At 48.7% G+C, this 12,012-nt stretch overlaps 1 non-coding gene across 1 annotated transcript; it reads left to right on the top strand.

The window, feature by feature from the left end:
• The first annotated feature begins 5,294 nt into the window (after window positions 1-5,294).
• TRNAA-UGC (transfer RNA alanine (anticodon UGC)) lies at window positions 5,295-5,367 on the top strand. The gene has a single exon. It is a non-coding gene; the product is annotated as a tRNA-Ala (tRNA).
• The last annotated feature ends 6,645 nt before the right edge of the window (window positions 5,368-12,012 follow it).

A 12,012-nucleotide genomic window follows, 5' to 3' on the forward strand; every position in this document is an offset into this window, starting at 1 on the left:
TCTGAATTATCAGAACAGAAAGGTATAGTTCTCTTCTTGTGTATGCACATTTAAAAATTGTTCTTATTCCTTCTCTGAAAGCTGGTGAGCCATTTCTATATGTTACATTCGTAAAGTGATGGAATTCTTGAACTAGAAGGGATCTTAGGGGCAGTGGTCAGCTAGAGCTGGCTGGAGGTGGCTTGAGGCATCTCATCCCAACTCTGCAGTCAGTAACGTCAAACTGGCAGCTTGAAATCAGCAACAGCGGGAGTATTGACACCATGGGAACTGGCAGACACTACCAGTCCAGGGCCTTCCCCCGCACACAGCTGCTTGTTTATCAGGACACCAGTACTTTAGGGATGATCTAAGCCACGAAGGAACCCGTGCCAGGAGAAGTCAAGTGATCTGCCCAAGGTCATGTGACAACTTGAGGCCAGAGCTGCCTTGACAGCTGGGCATCCCAATTCCCTCCGGTTTCCACTTGTCTCACAAGGGTCCTGCTAAAAACAGCACAACTCAGATTCTGCCAGGGCTAAAGAGAAGCGTGTTCATTTCATTCAGGAGCAGGGAGAGGTCTCACTCCTAGAGTCTAAAGAAAAATGAACGGGGAGCCCCTAACCATTATTTTACTTTATGCGGATTCACAGAGAGACTTGGAGTGATAACTAAAGACAATTAATCTACAGGGGAAACTAAGCACTTATCAGATAATTGTTAAAAAAAAAAAAGCTTAAATCCCTGTATTAGACAACACAACATTCTCACCATTTGTGCGATGATTTGTTAATTAAATTGCTGCTTAAACAATATTTATTTTTCACCTTAAAAATCAGCTGAATATCAATCTGCAATCAATACAATGTTGCCTGAAGGCATCTCCTGCTTCAAATTTGCTTCACAAATCTGCTGCAGGTAATTTATACCCAGTCAATAAGACATGTTTCAAAAGCCACTTTTCCCTCCCAACAGGCAGCCCTGGTCTAATTTACAATTGGATAAGAACGAGCAAACTATACACACCTGAGTTAAATGTAATTTGTAATAGGATTTTTTTTTAAGCAGTAGTGAAAGATTTGATTTCATCTGCTCGGTATGCAAGTAATCTTTGGCTATTTCTGGGACGATAACTGGAAAACATAAATTGCTTTTGTTTCCCTTTCAGGCATAATTTTTTTGTTGTTGTTATTTGGGTGGGGAGGGGGGACCTTCAGGGACAAGTGAACATCATAATTGCCCTCTCTAGTACACGTTTGCAGGATGCACAGGTAAGAATTTGAGAGGCGATATGATTGTTTGGATTTATTTTATAAGGAAAGGAATTCTTTATTCCAAGACAGATCCTCCCCCTTGTTCTCTTATATTTTGGAGGAGGCAGAGGCAAAGTAAGAGCTGTCAAATTTTGGCTGAACGAAAGACTTACAAATTAATCCCAGGGCTTGAGATATCAAAAAAGGTTGCAGTCTATAATTAGTGTTAGAAAACTGCAATTAACTTATTCGGCAGCCCTGGTGCAGTTTGGGTACACCTTCTGCCGCGGGTGGGAACCATCATTAGAAACGTTCTCTAGAAGTGGGTCTCTTAGCTCTCACCCCTCCATTTCATCCCTCCAGCTGCCAATTTGATTGGTTAAGTAGTTTGGACTGCACAATCCTCTCTTTTTCTTTTGGATTGATGTGTTTATTACTTTTTGTGACAGTGGCTCCCAAGGCAGATGTTCAATAAAGAAAAAAAAAAATCTGATACAGACCCCAAGTCAAGAGAGAAGCGGTGGAGATTGCAGAAAATTGGGAAAGTTATCATAAGCATGGAGCCGTTATTGGCGATTTTGCTCCCAGCGTTTGTAGCCGATGTGTTATTTACTCTTCTGCAGCCGGAAACCTAGCGGGGAATTATTGAAAGCCGAGTTTCCCGAGTTTTAAATTGCTCTTGTTTTTGTGCACTTCATGCCGGCAGCTCATCAAAGGGAGGGCTGAATTGAAGCTCTGAGAGATGGGAGCTGTCCTGTCTCTCTTTCTCTCTGTCTCTCTGTCTTTTTCCAGAATGAAAAGAATGGACTTAGCTTCTTGGTGATGAGGTCGAATTGATTTGGTGGCACCAGGGAGCAGGGAGGGTGGGGCTTGGTCGTCGCGACAATATATGACCTGTCTTTAGGGTTTCTTGGGGCCCCAACTCCTCACCCTCACCCATCTCTCCGGCTCCACCAACCCCAATTCTCAGCTCTGCTGGCTCCCCTCCTTCCGCATCCTTCCCCACTTCCCGCTCATTCTCCCATCCCATGAAGATTTACCTGCCCTGGACACCTGCTGGGGACCCAGGGATGTATCCACGCAAATCAGCATCCTCTGAAACACTCTGTTCTCTGCCCACCTCTGATGCAACCAAAACACGTTCAATCAGGTAACTTCCAGAGACAGCATTTCCCGTCAGCATATCCCTCAGATGGGCTTCCCAAACCTCCAGGTTCCCCGACCACACAGCGGCTTCTCAGTCCCCACAAAGGCCGTTTTTATCAGCGCTTTTTAGTGTTCTCCTTCAGCACCGCCCAGGAAGCTCTTCATTGATCAAACTCCTCCGCTGTAGAACAAGAGCATCTTGATCTGGCGGTTAACTGCATTTGGGAATATTAGATGCAAATAAATATGTTTACAGAGAAGCCCCCTCTCTCGGCATCCCGCAGGAACATCCTTTCACGGAAGCTCTGCAAAGGCCCAAGATAAAGCAAACTCACTTAATGTTGGCTTTCGTCTGGTGTTTCCCAAACTTATCTGGCCAGTGAGACAATCGCTCTATAGAGATTGATTGTCTGTCCAACGTGGCAGGCCTCATGCTAGGAGCTAGGAGGACAATGTGGAAAAGAAAATGCAGTCTCTCTCCCTTTCCTTAGAGAACTCTTTCTTACCCGCCTCCCTCTCTTCTCACCTCAAGATAGTGATTTATATGAACCTAATGTTCCACAGAGCACACTTTGAAAAAGGTTTCCTTGAATCAAAGGAGTGGCTTTAATGGTGGAATTCTGAAGCATGCTGAATATTCTGGGTGCAGGAGGACCCTTAAAATCACACCGCTCTGAGAGCAGCTTACTTCTCGCATAAAGATATATTCCTGAGGGCAAATGAAGCTTACAGCGATAAGAATTTAAAGCACTAGTTAATGGATTCTGGAGAATTCCAGAACTCACTTTCCTCCAAGCCCCCTGGCCTAACCAGCGTTCTCCAGCCTCTTCATCACTGAGAAGGAATGGGAGACAAGAGGTGGGGCCGCCAGGCCAGAGGGTCCTGTGACAACATGACTGTTCACACTCTCCAGGGGAGCAGAGACACGTCCAGCCCAGTGGGGCCGATCGGACTGGCTCTAGGTAAGTCTCACAGGAGGCAAAGTGGCCTTGGAAATTCACACTGATGGCTTTTCTCCTGAGAATACACAATAATTTGCAATTTCAGCTTCAAAAAAGGGGTTGAAACACAAATAAACCATGGGGGCTATGATGGTTCCCACCATTCGTAATCAGCAGATTAAGATCACGGTCAACGCCATTCCTGCGTTTTCTGTCCAACGTGTCTCTGATAGAGAAAAGTGGTCCGTGAGAGGGTAACATGTGTGGACATGGGCACACGGATAAAATATGAAGTGCGGCTATGAAATAACAAGAATGATGGTTACTGGACAGTCATGTGCCTTAAAGATAATCCGCGCATCCTCGCCCTCTCACTGCTGAGCGTTAACTCCTCAAGTCTCTGCGAAGCCCCGTCTGCGCTGAGTTGTAAGCGGAGTACTGCGAGGGACAGGAAAGCCATCTGAAGACAGAGCCTCCTCGGCCTTAGAAAGCTTAGTGTCTGTCTTGGGAGGGTGTTACGAGCTGGATTTTGTCCCCCTCTCTCCTCCATTCCTAAGTTGAAGCCCTAACCCCCAGCCTCAGAATGTGACTCTGTTTGGAGGCAGAGTCTTTAAAGAGGTGATTCAGTGAAAATGACGTCTTTAGGGTGGGCCCTCCTCCAGTGTGACTCTCATCAGTCAAAGAGAAAAAGAAAAAGACCATGTGAGGGCAGCCATCTACAAGCCCAGGAGAGAGGCCTCGTAAAACCAAATCCGCTGCCACCTTGACCTTGGCCTTGCAGCCTCCAGGACTGGAGGAAAATGGATTTGTCTTGTGGGAGCCACCCAGCCCATGGTAATTTGTTATAGCAGCCCGAGCTGGTTTTGGGAACAGAAAACAGTTATGATTAAATGTCAAACTCTCGCTAGAGGAAGTAAGCGTGCAGACAGTAAGGAAGGAAAGAGAAGAAAGGGGAGTGAGCTTGAGCACACACCCAGGAGAGGGATGGACTTTCCCATAAACTTGCTGATAAGTGGTAACTCCTCACTGTCATTTGAGTGATGCTGGCCAAGGCAGAAGCAACCTGGGAACTTGAGGGACAGCAGGTGGGTGGCACAGTTGGTTTCCTGGGTAATGACAGTGAGTCCATGGATCCTACACTCCTGCCTTTTTTTTTTCCAGATAAAAAGTGAATTTTTGAGCCTATGAGGTGGGTATCACCTGTCAAGTACTTTCAGTTATATTCAGCCTCCAAGTTTGGCTACTTCGGCCCAGAAACATTGGTGCTCATCTCTGTAGAGGTGGAATGATGGAAAGAGATGTGAAGATTTGCAGGGACTCATTTCAAAATACATTCTTAAAAAAAAAAATTGAGAAATTGCCGGACAGCCAGGCAATCATCAGAAGCCTGGAGATGAACTGGGTATTTGGTTGAGGCGAGAAAGAAATACTCTAACTAGAACTGGAAAATGACCATTAAAAAAAAAAAAAAGAACCTCCCTCGGATGTCTGCATCATATAAATCTAATAAGACAGAGTGAAAAATATTGGATTTATTTTTACAAGTTAGCGATGACCTTCTGACCTTCTGAATGGATTCACTTCGCGTGGTTCCTCTTAAGGGCCTTAGGGTGATGACTAACTCATAAAAATAAATCCAATATTTTCCCCTTAGCCATGTCATAGCCAATGTAGGAATTCAGATGATGGGGCCAGGGAGGTGGGTTTTCATTTCATTTGACCTCCCATTATGAGAGGCGCTGAGCCTCAGCCCTGGCAGGGCCTCCAGCTTCTGGCCCTCCTGTAACCTGTGCACAAAGAAAGAAAAAAAAAATAAGACACCTCTGTTGGGCATCGTGGGGACGTGGTGGCCAGACGAGGGGGACCAGCATACTTGGAGAGAGAGACCCCCGCCTCTAGCCCGTGGGAAAAGGTGATCTCCTCCCCTCGTTTGTGGGCAGGGAAGTGGGTTGGTAAAAGGGCCTGGGGAAGGTGGGGAGGGCGTAGCTCAGTGGTAGAGCACCTGCTTTGCATGCATAAGGTCCTGGGTTCAATCCCCAGCACCTCCACTTAAAAAAAGAAAAGAAAAGAAAAGAAAAAAGGGCCTGATGAGAAGGGCCTGAGAAGAAAATCCCACCTTTGAAGAAGGGTCTTCACAGGAGGGGAATTTGGCCTCATGGCATAGTCTAAGCTGGGTCTTCACTAGGCTGAAAACACCACCTGGATTGGAGCCTTGACCCTTGTCGCTATCAAGACCTTGTTCACCCAACAAATACATCCAGGTATGTGATGGCTCTGAGAATACAGAACAAAACCCCCACGGTTCCTGTCCCCATGGGGCCAATGCAAGATTCAGTCACTGAATAAATGTACTCAACCGTGTGTCATCACAAACTGAGATGAGTCCCGGGGAGGTCACAGCCGAGTCCCGGAAAGCCAATGATGGTGAGACCCTGACTGCAGGTGGGAAGAGAAACAGTCCCAGAGGGCCTCCTGGAGGAAGTGGCCATGGGGCCGAGAGACTGGGAGCTAGAGAGTGCTTTCTCCTGGGAGGCCCATGGCTCGTCTGAGCCTAACTTCACAGGCGGGGCAGAGCCTAGCCTCCCCTGGTGCCGAGCCCGGCTTTGTCACTGGAATCATGCCCATGGCCTCCTTGTACCTGTTAATTTCTTCCTGCCAACACCACTCTGGGCCTGGGGCTCATCGGAATTCTATCTGCTCTCCTGTGAAGGAGTTAGCCTTTGGGCTCATCTTTCCCTGGGCACCATGGCCCTCCTCGGAGAGCTGAGACTTTGGTGTCTCTGCTCCTGGGAAAGGCTTGCTACGTTCCCCTCTTTTCTTTTCTGATGCTGTCATGGTCGTTTCTAAGAGACTCAGGGAAGCCAGCCTGCGGGTGGGAGGGAGGGGATGGCACATGAGACGGTGTCTGCCAGCCCTTCATACCCCGCTGTAGAAATGTCAGTCTTGCGGCCAAAGGTGGGGCTGCTGGCATGGGGGGGGGTCTATGAAAGCATTCCTCACATCACTTTGGAGCCATCACCAGAGTCTGAGTCCCCTCTGTTGGCGAGGCCCACCTGCCTGCCTAGTAGGAAAGCAAGACACACCATCTTTTACTCCCCAGGTACCTCCCTGGAGGTCTCCCCATAACTGCGGCTCCATTTACAATCAGACCCTTTTCGGTGTAGCAGAGATACATAACAATTTGGGGGAGGTTGTGGCAAAGCTCCCCAGCATTACCTCATGCAGGTAACGCTTGCTTTTATCTGACCCCATACAATCTCTTCCAGCCTCAGGGGGTCCCTCCCCGTGGTCCCGGCAAGCAGGGCTGGTATTCACCCAGACACATGTTTTTGGATGCTTCACCCTTCGATTCCGTCTGCCTTGAGCCTTTCTCTCTCCAGAATGATGACGCCTGCTGTGGGGCCTTTTGTCCCACAGAAGTCCCGTGACCCCTGAGCCTTCCCTGCATCTTCCCGTTTGCTGTCTTCTTCCTGGAGGTCTCCTCCCCTCCAGGGAAGCCTCTTCCCTCCTTCCGGTCAACCCTTCTCTTCACCTGTAGCCTGGAGAGGATGGGGGTGTCTCTCTGAGACTCTGCCTGGCCTGGTCCTCTTCTGGTTTGCCTCTTAGTAAGCAATGACCTTGTTGCCCTGTCCCCTTGGCTCTGCCTGCAGGAAGAATCCCAACATTGTGGAGAACCTCATGCAATGTCTTTGGTCTAGCTGAGTGGCTCATCTTGATGAGGGGGAGTTGGGGGAAATTTTGAACTTTCAGAAGCCACAGCCATCCCCTCCACATCCTGTGTCTCATTCCAGATGTTCCGTCATGGGCTCATCTTTCCCTGAGTTCCCCAGCTGCACTGCTGCTGGCCAGAGCTGCTTTCCCCTCCATCCTGAGCTTTAATATAAGCGGTGTCCTCCCAGCCAGGCACCTGTGACAGCGGTTGGCTTCAAGAGCACAGATTAAAGTGATGCCACCCAGGGCATTAATGGTCTTAGAGTCAACAGGGGGAGGATCCTGCCTCCCTATTTAATAGGAAGAGTGACTCAGCAGAGGCACTGCCCTGGCAGCCAGGCCTGGTTTGAATACCCAAGGGATGGCTGGGAGTCGGCAGGGAGAAAGGCGGAGGGAGGAGTCCAGAGCTGCCGGTCAGCCCGCAGCTGCGCAGATCACGCGCCCGCCCCCTGGGGCTGGGGGACGGGAGGTAAAGGTCAGGAACTCTCAGCAAATATTTGGAGGGCTGTTCCCATGCCCGGTGGGCTTGGACACAAGGTAATCCCCTCCTGGAAGGGGCCCAGTAATCCCTGAGCAAATGCTGGCCTAACTGGTAACTCCGGGGCTGAGCCGACCCCTCTCCCCAGGGGCATCGGGAAGGGGGTCAGTAAGCATCCCAGACTGAGGCGTGAATGGCGCTCACCTGCCTGTGAATGCTTTCTCAGGAGACCCGCGGCATCAGGGTGGACGAGATTTTGTTATCTGTGAAAACATTTATGATGGCTGAGACCTATATCAGGCTCCGGGCTACAGATGGGGTTTCAGAGATAAAAGAGGTGTTCGCTGTCAGGAGCCCAGAGTCTGATGAGGGAGCCGGTCTGTAAGCTCCCAGAGGATAGAAAGCATCTTTCCTCCTCACTATTGGATCCCCAGGAGCTAACGCAGGGAATGAATGAATGATTTGTAATCCAGTAGGGCCTCTTCCTTGTCCCATGGGACTCAAGGATGGCTTTTGGGAGATGGACTTTAAGAGCAGTCAGAGAGAGCTGGGCAGAGAGGGGATGGAAGGGTAGACCCAGGCAGAAGGAACAGCCTGTGCTGAGCCATGAAGTTCCCATGGGGCGTGAGACTTGAGGCTGGAGCCCGGGCGGGATCCTGGGGTAGAAGGACTCTGCAGACTGTGGTGAGGAGCTCAAAGTCCTTCTTGAAGCTCCTGAAGGGTTTTAAGTAGCAGAGCAACAAGGTCTGATTGGCATGTTGGATCATGTGCGTGGAGGATGCGTTTGCTCGTTCCATTTATTAACACAGCACATCTCAGTTCACACTTGCCTCATTTCCAGTGCTCAGTGGCTACCATATTGAACAATGCAATGCAAGTGTAGACAGTGATGCAGGTATAGACGGTGGTGTATGAATCGACCAGGGTCTCTGTCGTCACAGAGCTTAGAGCCTAGCAGAGAAGACTCATAATTAAAGGAGCAAACAGAATACTACCATGTAAGTCACAGTAGCGGTGAGGGGTGGAAGGGAGGATCAGCACACCTTGGGACCTAATTCAGGGAAAATTTGAGTCTTTAAGGGTGAATGGGGGTCAGTTAAGTGAGAGATGGGCAGTCCTGGTGGGTGGAACCAAATGTATGAGGGGCTGGTGACCACGCCTGGTGAACTGCCTTAAGCCCAGGGAGCGTGGCTTGCAGGACCAGATCAGGCCAGCCTCCGGCCATGGTGGACATTCAGACTTTCTTTTAAGAGCAGAGGGAAACCACCAGAGGATCAGAAGGAAGCAGGGAGGCTACCATGAGCAGATCCTTACACATCACTGTGGGGAATATTGTTGTGCACATGTGGATGGGGCAGGGGTAGGCTGAGGAGGACAACCAAGGTCTGGTTTGCGGGGGGGGCGGAGGGACACTGAAAATGGGAAGCAGGGGCGGATGCAGGAGAAAGCCAGAAGGCAGAACTAACAGAAAGTAGTAGTGGATTGGAGGGGTGGGGGTGCTGATGGATGACTCACACGTGTTGGGGGCTGTTTCTGAGATAAGAGAGGCAACTTTGGGGGTCCAGGAACTAATAGATTCGTTCTTGAATGTGCTCAGTTTGAGGCGCTTGTGAGACCTCCATGGTCTGATAATAAGTAAGGCCAAGCTTGGGAGAGAGGTGTGAGCACTAGCAGCTCTGAGAGATGGTCCGTATCTACGTGTGCAGTTGGTAATTAAATACGGAGGAACAGGAATTAAAGATGTAGCAATTCATCTAGAGCAGTGGTTCTCAACCAGGGCCAATTTTGCCCCCCAGGGGACATTTGGCTGTGTCTGGGAGACAGTCTTGATTGCCCCAGTCATGCGGGTGCATGGAGAGCTGCTGGTGTCTGGTGTGTAGAGGCCAGGGACGCTGCTGAGCAGCTCACGGTGTACAGGGCAGCCCCTCAATATTTATCCAGCCCCAAATGCCAGTAGTGCCCAGGCTGAGAAACTCTGCTCTGGAGAGACAAGGCAGAGTGAGAAGAGAAGACAGTCTTGGATGGAGTCCTAGGAGGCTCTGATATTTAAGGCAGAGCAAGTAGATGAGGAAGGAGTGACCGATGGAGAGGGAAGAAATGCGTTTATGAAAGGAGGAGACAGCAGCTATGCTCGGAGGCTGTGAATTCAGCGATCAGGAATGAAAACATCGTTCCTTGCTTCTTTTTAGTTGAGGTCGTCTCCGTTTTCCCTCTTCTCCAGGGAGACCTCTAGGCCACCCAAATTTTGAGCACCTGGAGTACAGAATTGCACTTGAGGCAGGTGGTGTGGCAGAGGGATGGGAGCACAGGCTTGCTAGAGGTGTCTGCTTGGGCAAGCTCAGGCCCCTGAAGCCTCAGTTTCTTCATCTGGAAAATGAGTTTGTGACGGCGATCTGGTGAGAAGATAATAAACCTGGCACATAGCAAGTGTTCATTAAGTGGTAGTTACTCTTCTTCCTCTCATTTATCATCTTATGGCAGGCTTGCTCAAAGTTATTAGGTTTTAATTCAGGCTATTCTGCCAAAATCCTACTGAAAACAGGACTGGTGTGGGGGTGAGGTCTCTGGTTGCCCGCTTACCTTGCAGATTAAGTTTGGCTAGTTGTTTTCTTGGCTGTTGATGTGACCTATTTGTGAAGCATGCGCTCTTCCCCCACGCTCCCCCTCCCTTCCCACGCCCCAGAGCTCCCTCTTCGTCCTAATTCTGGTCCTTTGCATTAAAGGTTACCCCATGGGTAGGACCAGGTCTTCTGTGACGCGGTTTGGTTCATTTTTTATCAGACTGAGAAGCAGTAAAAAAAAAAAAAAGGCACCAGATCATAAACTTTTTGAGGACCAAGGCACACCAGGCCTTTTCAAAGCAAAGGAGCAAAAACTTGAACCATCTTTCACCCAGCCTCCCAGGGCTTGGGGTGTGATGCAGTCAAGGGTTAGGTAATATGCTCCAGGGGAACATTTTCTTTCAAGTCCCCTGTTTCATCTTTAAAAATCAATAAATTTAAATTCTAGTCCATAATATATCACTGTTCATTTTAATATAATCGTAAAATTTTATATTCTTTTCTAGCTGAGTTACATGATCCCTCCCCACCCCATCAGTTTTCTCAAGGCTCTGAGACACACCACCATATAACCCTGGGGGATCAAGTCCAACTTGAAATCAAGTCCAGCTTGATCCCCATAAACACCCATATGCTCTCGGTACCATGTACCTCTTGGACATTGGACAGATTCCTAATGACGGAGGGGATGATGAGCGGATGAAGGAACAGCCAAGGAGAACATAATTCCAGAATAAGGAGTTCCCTGGGAAATGGGGAAGATTCCTGGATCCCCGTAGCTTCAAGGAGAACTTGATTTTATTCTTCAGCTTGAAGGATTTTTCTAAATAGAGTTTTGGTAGTTAGCAGGAAACATTTCCAGCTTATCTGGGGGAACTGTTGGAGGTGCTTGATGTAACTTCTGTTTGATAATGGTTTGGCTGTCACAGGTACTGAAGGTGGAGGCGTTTATTTGCCTACTGCAAAGTCATCCATTATAGACACCCTCTACGTTAGCAGACACGGCCAAGCAAACTGGCCCCCAAGAAAGATACCAAAAGAAACGAAATGTTGGAGACCATGTCCTTTTCTTTGTCTCTTGAGAAAGACGTCGTCCTCTGGTTGCTCAGGCCAGGATGAAGTTGACTCTTCCTGGCCCCGTCACATGCACTGCCGTTGTTTGCCGAGATTCCAAACAGGAATTACAGTTCCCTCTACGGAAAACACTGTCTGCTGCTTTTTTGCTCCTAGGAACAAAATGGCTCCGAATTTACATAATTAAAATTCGGTGTCTTTCAGATCACAACAATGGGTAATTAACATTGTGACTTGTCAGCTGGGAAATACCTTGGGAGGAGGCTATCAGAGCCCAGCCGTTTTATTTTGGGCCACATCTCATGGATGATCGGGACTAATTGAGTCACCCCCATCGCATCGAAAAGGAATGAAAAGAACATGGACCGTCGCTGGCCCGGCTCGGCGATCCACTCCGAAAGGCTGCCTGCTCAAACAATCCCGTGCGAGATCAGGACCTCAACCCTGTGACGAGGATGGCGGCCTGACACTCTTAATTTAGAAGCGTTGCTTAAAATCTTAATCAGCGCATTGAAATGAACAGAGGCGAGTTTCAGACACCATGTTTGTTGTTTATGGTTATCATTTTTAATAAATGTTAAAATGTCTTTACAGGTGTGGAGAAAGGCACATCCTGGGGATACCGGTCTCCTAGGTTGGTACTCTCTATCGAGAAAAAAAAATGTCATCGTCAAGAATGAAGACGTAACGTATTCATCAGAGCCTGCCTTCCCTTTATTTTGTAGTTCCCTGAAAGCTATCTGCCATCCTAAGCCTGCGTCCATCTTCCCTGCACAAGTGATATCTTGATTGACACCTCTCCAAATAAGCTTGTGAATAGCTTTCCGTATCAGCCTCAGAATAATTCAGATGTCAAATTACAGCTCGCA

This window comes from Vicugna pacos, chromosome 9 (assembly GCF_048564905.1).
Source record: "Vicugna pacos chromosome 9, VicPac4, whole genome shotgun sequence".
Lineage (NCBI taxonomy): Eukaryota > Metazoa > Chordata > Mammalia > Artiodactyla > Camelidae > Vicugna > Vicugna pacos.